We start from the raw sequence: 9355 nt of genomic DNA on the forward strand, positions 1-9355 counted from the left end.
ACAAGTTATGCACAGTAATGATCGGGTGCATAGAGTTTGAGGAGAGACACACCAGCCTTAATCTCAAAAGTTTCTTAGAAACAAAATTTGAAGAATGGAACATACGTCAGTACGTGAATGTGATCGTCAGCGACAATGCAGCAAATATTTTAAGTGCTGTACGACTAGGCGGCTGGCGCTCTTTGTCTTGTTATGCGCACACTATTAATTTAGTAGTGCAGTCTAGTTTGGACGCCATATCTGACACTATGCGTAGGGTTAAAGATGTCATTGAATATTTTCACCGCAGCGCTCCTGCAAAAAAAAAATTGGCCGAGATACAAGAACAAATGAATATTTCGCCCCTAAAACTCAAACAAGACGTCGTTACTCGCTGGAATTCCACGTATGATGCCCTACAAAGAATAATAAAAATAAAGGAAGCCCTTATCGCCACTCTCGCAATAATGCGTCCAGATATCAGTTTACCGCAGGACGACTGGCTGACCATTGAAAAGGCGACAGAACTTTTAAAAATTTTTTACGAAATAACGGTTGAGATTAGTGGTGAAATGTATGTTTCTGCCTCAAAATACATAGTATTTTGTAAAATTATTAACCGGGCTCTAAACAAATACGTTCCCGAGTGCAATGAAAAAATTCAGCAGATGCATAATAATCTGAAAGTTCAGATGCAGCAACGGTTTGGAGAAGTCGAAAATAATACGCTTCTTTGCGAGGCGACCATATTAGACCCGCGTTTTAAAAAAAGCGGATTTAGTAACTTTCGTAATTTTGAAAGAGCTGCTTCAACTTTGAAATTAAGAATTGGCTCAGATCGCACCCAGGTTTTGCAGGAATCTGTTGAAGAAGTACCGGTTCCTCAGCCGAAAACTGGATCTATTTGGGATGAGTTCGATGAAGAAATTTCCGCTCATATTCCCCAAAATCCGACTGCAGCCGGTATTGTGGAGTTCGATAAGTACATGGAGGAACCGCTTATTAAAAGAACGGAAAATCCACTGCTGTGGTGGAAAGATCGGAAGTGCGTGTATCCGCGCTTATATAAATATATGCTGAAACGCCTAAACATCACAGCCACATCAGTACCGTGCGAGCGTGTCTTCTCCAAAGCTGGCTTAATATTGAATGAGAGACGGACACGACTCAAAACAAAAAAACTGTCAGAATTGATATTTATTAGCTGTAATTAAATATTTTACAGCTTTATGTGTGTATAATATAAAAATAGATACTGTATATTATGTATATATTTTATATTAATGTATGTAGGTATGTACATAAATGTATAATAATTCTGATGAATATAAATATAAAGATATTTAATGTGTATATAGTAGGTAGGTATATATAGTATATTTAGTATGTATATAAAAAAATGCAATCATTGTACATAAAGTTGATTTTTAAATACGCCTATATTCATGGGATATTTCATTACACTTTCATAGTTATTTTTAATCCATGAATATTGCCAGTCCTAAGCCTGGAAAAACCGTTAGTAATTTGTAAGGTTTAAGTATGAAGGGAAATCAACTTTGTTAAATTTCGTAAAATACGGCGCGACGGGTGGTAGCTTAGTGCTCATTACTTTTCATTCATGTCATCATGATGTTGAACATCACTATGAAACATCATATCGCTCACTGTTAAGTGTTATGTTCTATTACACCTAAACATTGTATTACATTAGAACATGCGCGACAGTGTGCTATCGCATGGCGCCACATCACGCGTGATGTTTGAAGTGATGGTAAACTGTAATATTACTCGGCACGAAATGTAATGACATATCACATTACTTCGTGTTGCACTGTTTTGCGCATGTCTAGTTTACACTGAATCGCTTTTGCGTAGCGGGCGGCGCGTGCGCATCGCCCCGCCCCCTTCTCCTGATTGGCGGAGAGCGGACTAATGGCGGCGGGTGTCAAAGCCTTCGCGACTTGAATTGCCTTGTAGCGCTTTCCTCGAGCTTTCCGCCCGCCTTTATCTGACAGGTAATCGTGCTCGATTGTTACGATTGACATTCGAATTCGGTGCGTAGGCGCATGTATCGATGCAGGCCTATTGTTGCTTTCAATGGATCTGACTTGAATACATGCGTGTGAGATGTTTTATATTATATTGAGTGGGATTTATATAACGCCTTTATTAGCCTGTTTGGAACTTTTTATGGTTTTGTAACTTGAATTTAATTAATCACGATTTGAAATCTTGAAGCTAACTTTGACACTTTATTTAAGATTTGAGGTTCTTAGAGTGACTCACTTATAATAAACACGATTTACTTTATAGTTGGCCGACTTCAATAAATGTTATTTTCACAATATTTATTCGTGTGTTCGTCTTGGATCGCGGTGCCTACAAGGCGCCACTCTCCAGGTGGTCTCTTATAAATTTCGTGAGAAACTGACGAAACCTAATCATTATAATAGGGAGGTGATGGTGGTTAAGTAACTATGTAAGGAAGAATGACTGAGTTTTAGTGTAAATGATTCCTCATTGATATATACACACATGTAGGTATACAAATTAAAACTATCTTTAAAAACTAAAATAAAAATAAAAACGTGCACATATAAAAGAACAACAAATAGTCGTTTTAGTTCGGTTAGGCCGATATTCATAATTATAGCTACTTGTGAAGATCTAGACTTTAACTTTATGTTTCATTAATGGTTTTATAAACTACTTTTATAAAGTTGTTCTACTTATTATTATTATACTATAAACGGTCAAGATTATAAAGTAAAGAGCCTTAAAAATAGAATCAATTAAGTAACTATGGCCAATAAATAAGAAAACTAATTAATATATCATTTTAAAGCCAATTATAGAGAAAAATAAATAATTACTTATTTAATCAACAAAAGTATATTTTAAAATCGGCTTTTATTTATAGCAGCTGCTCTATAATATATGATTTTATCGCTAATTAATCTTATTATAGCATTCTTACAATCACAAATTGGCTTGAATTCCGAAACGTATTTGCAAAAGCATTTACACACACCGCTTTTATACATATGTATACTAACAGCCTGCGGTATATGCTTCGCTACATACATAGGTAGATATAAGTCCACCATTTTGTTTAAAAAAATGTGATAAATCAAGAACTGCTCGACCTATTTTGTGCAAACTTCATATATTTAAACCATCTACTAAATAGTCCCAATAAAGCTTATACATTGTGTTTGGACAAGTGAGCCCGTTCTACAGTTATACAATTACAACAAAAAGAAAAAGTGGCATTAATTTTTATATATAGGTAAAGATACTTACCTATACCTAGGTATTTATATACGCGAAGGTTCTATATGTCACGTACTTAATGAGTTACTTAATTCAATATCTAAGAATAGTCACAGAGCTAATATGTCACCTGTAATATACTAATTAAGTTAATTACCAATTCCCCTTAAAGTGTTTCTGTGGTTTCTTTTTATCGTGAGTAGGTCACCTATTTCTGTAAAGAATTTTATCAGTTTTTGTTGACTAAACGTGTCTTTGTTGGCAGTAGATAAACACTAGTGAATGCAGGACTAGGGAGTGACTAACTGATGCGCATACCATGTTGGATGAGTCGCTTTTTAGGGTTCCGTAGCCAAAATGGCAAAAACGGAACCCTTATAGTTTCGTCATGTCCGTCTGTCCGTCTGTCCGTCTGTCCGTCTGTCACAGCCGATTTACTCGGAAACTATAAGTACTACAGTGATGAAATTTGATGGGAATATGTGTTGTATGAACCGCTACAAAAATATGACACTAAATAGTAAAAAAAAGAATTGGGGGTGGGGCCCCCCATACATGTAACTGAGGGATGAAATTTTTTTTTCGATGTACATACCCGTGTGGGGTATCAATGGAAAGGTCTTTTAAAATGATATAAAGTTTTCTAAAAAACATTTTTCTTAAAGTGAACGGTTTTTGAGATATCAGCTCTCAAAGTCGTAAAAAGTATGTCCCCCCCCCTCTATTTTTATAACTACGGGGTATAAAATTCTAAAAAAAATAGAGGTGATGCATGCTAATTAACTCTTTCAACGATTTTTGGTTTGATCAAAGTATCTCTTATAGTTTTTGAGATAGGTTGATTTAACTGTAATTTACGGAACCCTTCGTGCACGAGTCCGACTCGCACTTGGCCGGTTTTTTAAATATGGTTTGCGATATTTAATGTAAGCTTTTTTAGCTTTGCTACAAAATACTTAGATTGATACATAAGTAGGAGGATAAAATTTATAACATACACGATAATAGTTTCAACATATATAGGTATGTACCTATCTATATTACAAAGCAAATTAACAAACACGGGATATTATAAAACAAGCTCTGCCACGTTTGTCACGTGGATTTTCAGTAGCTAGGTACTCGACTGATTTAAAGATATTTGCATCTAAGTTAACACTTAATTCAAATCTATAGAGAATATTGATATTCTATGGGTCATGTAGAATGCTCTCTTATGTTCTACGCGGTGAAATAAAAGGATAGCTTTTTATATTAGCATTAGCATGTATAACTTACGGCCATCGCAGATATTTACGAACCTTCCTTGTGAAGCATTCTATCTATTGGCGAAAGTCGGGCTAATTTGAGTTTAACAGAAAAATTATAGACAGACTTTGTTTTTCACAGCAGAGTTTTCTGTGGTGAAACCTCCCTATGTACCTACTTTATTTTTCAGGTTTTCATTTGTAGGTACTTAGAAACTCATCTTCCCTTCACAGCAAAGCTTCCCAGCTGTCTTCATTAAACGTTGGCTACTTTTTGTTCGACTCGCATCAATTCATTCGTTAATTGAAATGTCAATTTTAAAAGTTGATAAATGCTCTATTTGCTGTCTGGAGTTTTTCTAGTAGAAAAATCGACTAAGAACTGCAAACAAATACCTAAGTATGGCCTTTGTGTTTCTATACTACTACAAAATATTTGGACTCTGTCGACTGTATACTTTCGAGGCCGGTCGGTTAGAATCATAATAATGTATAATGCATTTTTTTTTTTTTCATAAATTAATCTAATGAATCTCTGAAAGCTCTTTACGATTATTTTTAAAATTTTCAAATAACCAAGTAAGTATATAAATTGAATTTCATAGACAGCATACATAAAAGTTTACCACCTTTTATTAAAATCGTATTTATACCTTCTAATTTTTTTCAAATCCGTTGATACTTTATATCCCACATTTTATTGATGAAATATAAACTTTTTCATCCTTCAAATGGTATGACGGGACCGTGTATTAACATAACGGCGTATAATATTCGTAGGTAGTATAATTAGCAAGCCTACCGCATTGGGTGGATCCGACAGGTGGAGCGAGCGAGAGGGGTTAAGCTTGAAACATACAACAAATGAGTGTTTGTTCTTTGAAATGATTATGTATGCTAAGTGAAAAAAAAATGTGAAGAAGAGGTAAGTAGTAATGTTATGAAATCAAAAACTTTGTCATGTATTTTCCAAACGTTTAATGGTCACTAATATATACAGATGTTATAAAGCTCGTATTTCATTTGTTTCAACGCGCTATCTTAGGAATAACTGGACTGATCTGAAAAAATATTTCAGTAAAAAATAGCTTATTTATCGAAGAGGACTATCCTTTAACAGCGTGTTCATTAACAACAGAAGCTCAACATATTATATTAAGTAGTCATAGTACGTTCAGAACACCTACCCCAGAGAAAGATTTTACCTCTTTCACTAGCAAAAGTACCGCGGTGCCGCCGCTTACACAATTTCGTCTCCTGTAAAAAAACAAATTGCATAGAAAGAAAAAAAGCTTAATAAACAAGGCATTCTCCACAGTTGACGTTAACCGCTTGCAGGAGAAGACAGGCGGCTAATATACCTCCTTTGTTCTCTTTTGTTCAAAACTTTGCAAAAAAAAGGAAAAAAAGAACGGAGAAAGTAAACGCGCCGTGACCAAAACGTTTTATTTATTGACTTTCTTGATTGGATTCGGATTGACCCGGTTTTATTTGTCGCCAATTTTTGTCTTTTTTTCATGTGTTAAAGTTGGGTAAAAGAAATCTCGTAGGTACATAGTTTTTACTTTGACTTTTTGACATAGTCATCGCACATAAGTTGTCATATTACTTGCCTAACTGATTGATTCAACTGTTAAACCGTGGGACAGATGAAGAAAACTGCAAATACTAATGTACCTGAATTAAGCACGTTTTAATAATATACCTACTTTTGTCCTCTTCTGAGCTCACAGCTGACTAACACTAACTATAACGCTTCGCACGGGGTAACAATATTTCCCCACTATGTAATGGAAGTTATTATAGGTACATATAAACCGTCCTCCTCAATCACTCTATCTATTAAAAAACCGCATGATAATCAGTTGCGTATATCATAAGAGAATACATAAGAGAGTACATAAGAGGAGTATATAAGGGGTGTACATAAAAAGTAGTGTATAAGAGGAGTAGGTACATAAGAAGAGTGTATAAAACGAGTACATAAGAGAGTACGGTAGGGAGTACATAAGAGAGTAGGTACATATGAGAGTACATAAGATAGTACATAAGAGGAGTATATAAGAGAAGTACTTAAGATACTACATTAGAAGAGTGCGTGAGAGGAGTTCGTAAGAGAGTTCATAAGAGGAGTATGTAGGAACACATGTAAGTATGTATGGCAGAGTGCAAGGTAAGCAAAAACTACTACACTTCCTTAAAAACTCAATGACTAATGATTAATCACCTTTATCAACGACAAAAGCTCACATATACGCCAAGCCTTATCACTCATCAGATTGTACAAGCATTGTTCGTATCACGGCCCACAATGGCCGGTATTCGGTTACTCATCGCTAATCACCGGACGCTAATCACCAGCCTGCAGAATTCTGATAATGAGTTGTGACTAAGTAGTTAGGTAACTGGCCCTATAAGCTTGGCATGTGAGAAATAATTAGCCAGTGATGTTCCCACACCCATTAGAGGGAAAGGATTAAAAAGTCTAGTTTGAGGGATCGTTTATTGTTATTAAATTGGTTTGGTATTTGATGAGAAATATTGTTTCTTAGGTCTAGTACGCCGTGCTAACGAATCTAAACGAAGCGATAGATCAGAGAGAAATTGGGTATCAACAGAACAACGCACACGATGGTAGGTACACAAGATGTTTTGGTACTGGTTAATATAAATAGGTATAGTCAACAAACAAATTGAATTGCAAAATAAAGGTACCTAGGTAATTTGTAAAGACTGATCTCAAAATACTCCTCACAAAGATTCAACGTTAAGACCTTATTATCATATCTTTACAACTTTTCAATTATTATTTCAGAAAAAAAGTATTTCATATTACGTAACTGAAAGGTTAAAAAAATGTAGTGTATGACAGTTTCAAAAGACATATGTCGCACATCAGAGCCAGTGTTCCTCAATGATCAACCTAGGTATCTTTATTGTTCTTTCTGTTTGTTGCCTAATGCTGCGCTTATAAGTCTCGGTTTACCTACGCGAGTTATGTTAGGCATTTAAACTGAACTTTATATTTCGAAGTGGAGTTTAGTCATATGGAACCTATAGCTTAGTGGCACTATGATAGTGCTCTAAGAACTCATAGGAATTGTGTTCAAAACACCCAGAAATTGTGACTACATGGTAGGTACAACCATGGTATAGCATTTTACAAATTCCAAAGGGCATTTAAATTTTACCGAAAAGAGCTACCTATTCGACAAGGTTGCTTTATTTAGTATAGGTAAGTACATAAGTATCTACATTAGCCTAAGTAATTATCTACATACCGAATTTCAACCAAATCGGTTAAGCAGTTTTTGCGTGAAAGAATTACAAACTTACATCCATACATTCTCACAAACTTTCACATTTATAATATAAAAAAGTAGGATTTGTTTCAAACTTTTTAAATGAGTATTTATACTCGTTCAAAAAGAAAAATCTAAATTGGAAGAATACAAGATACCTTTGCTGCATGAAATTAAAACTATATTAGCGATACTTGCCAGTTTAAAAATTTTCCTTTTGTAAAAGGTAAATTCTGTAACTGAGGACCCTATTTTCAGCCATTGCCATAGATATAATATTACTAAACAAGATTGCGCACGCTCAAAATATATATTTACGAAAATGAACTCTATTCTAACGCAATAAGGTACTAAATTGGTTGCATAATACACAGAGGCAAATCCGAGCCAAGAGGGATAGTTCGAACGGAGGCTGTTTGTCTCTTTCTAACACCTTGCCAGCATAAAAAAATGTTGTGATCAAAAGTTTTGTCTTCCCAAAAAACAATTGAATCACTTATATTTTTATCTTATTTTAACAATTGTAAGTCAACAAATTAATAACAATCGCATTCATTTATTCGTATTTATTATTAAAACATAAACAACATAAATTTTTATTTTGCTTTTTTTTATTTTGTAGCGGTAACCCTGAACATTCTTGGCGCGTAATCAGCATTTAAAATTTTGTTTATATTTTTTTTGTATTAAATCAATTTAAACTATTAAAATGGTGAAAAAATGTTGCGTTTCTACTTGCAAAAGTGAATCCTATGGTGGTTGCAATATATCGTTCCACAGGTTAGCTAATAATAACATTTTCGTAAACCAAACAACTAGGGTGCCCACGAATTCTTGTAACGAGTCAAAATATGGGTGATGGATTTTAAAACTGTTGTACTATTGTTATAGCTTCCCAAAAAATGAAGAAAGGCGACATAAATGGTTCAGCAAAACAACAAAAAACAGAAAGAAGTAGAAATACAAAAAAAACAGTCTTCACTTCGAATCTTCCTGCTTTTATACTGCAAATTTCCGCTAATTATTAGAAGCCTTTATTAGTATCTTAAGGTCACAAACTGCGTAAGTTAAAACTTCAATACTAATCTGTGTTTAATAATCTTAGCAAATTCGGATTTGTCTCACATAGCTTAATCTCATAGTCACCCTATTAGAAAGGGACAGACAGCCTCCGTACTAACTGTTTCACTCGGCTCGTTTTTTGGGTTTATATGCGCAGTCCTGTTTACTAATATTATGTCTATGGCCATTGCATACCCAGCAGAACACATTTGTATCCACCCGCTGTTATTGTACCGTGACATGAAAATACAAAATTTAATTGAAATGTTTATTTTAAATTCTTAGCAAAAACAATTCCGAGAAACTAAAATTGTTTGTATTGTTGTTTCACAAAATACTGTAAGTATACTTGGGGAAAATTTTACGATTTACCTTGCAATACTACAACGATGTTGTCAGTATACTGAACAAAAAATCTACTAACGCTATGGTTTAATTAGCTGAATAAATACATTTTCACTAAGGACTGATTTATTTACATTATTTATA

Source organism: Helicoverpa armigera, chromosome 9, assembly GCF_030705265.1.
Source record: "Helicoverpa armigera isolate CAAS_96S chromosome 9, ASM3070526v1, whole genome shotgun sequence".
Classification (NCBI taxonomy): Eukaryota; Metazoa; Arthropoda; class Insecta; order Lepidoptera; family Noctuidae; genus Helicoverpa; species Helicoverpa armigera.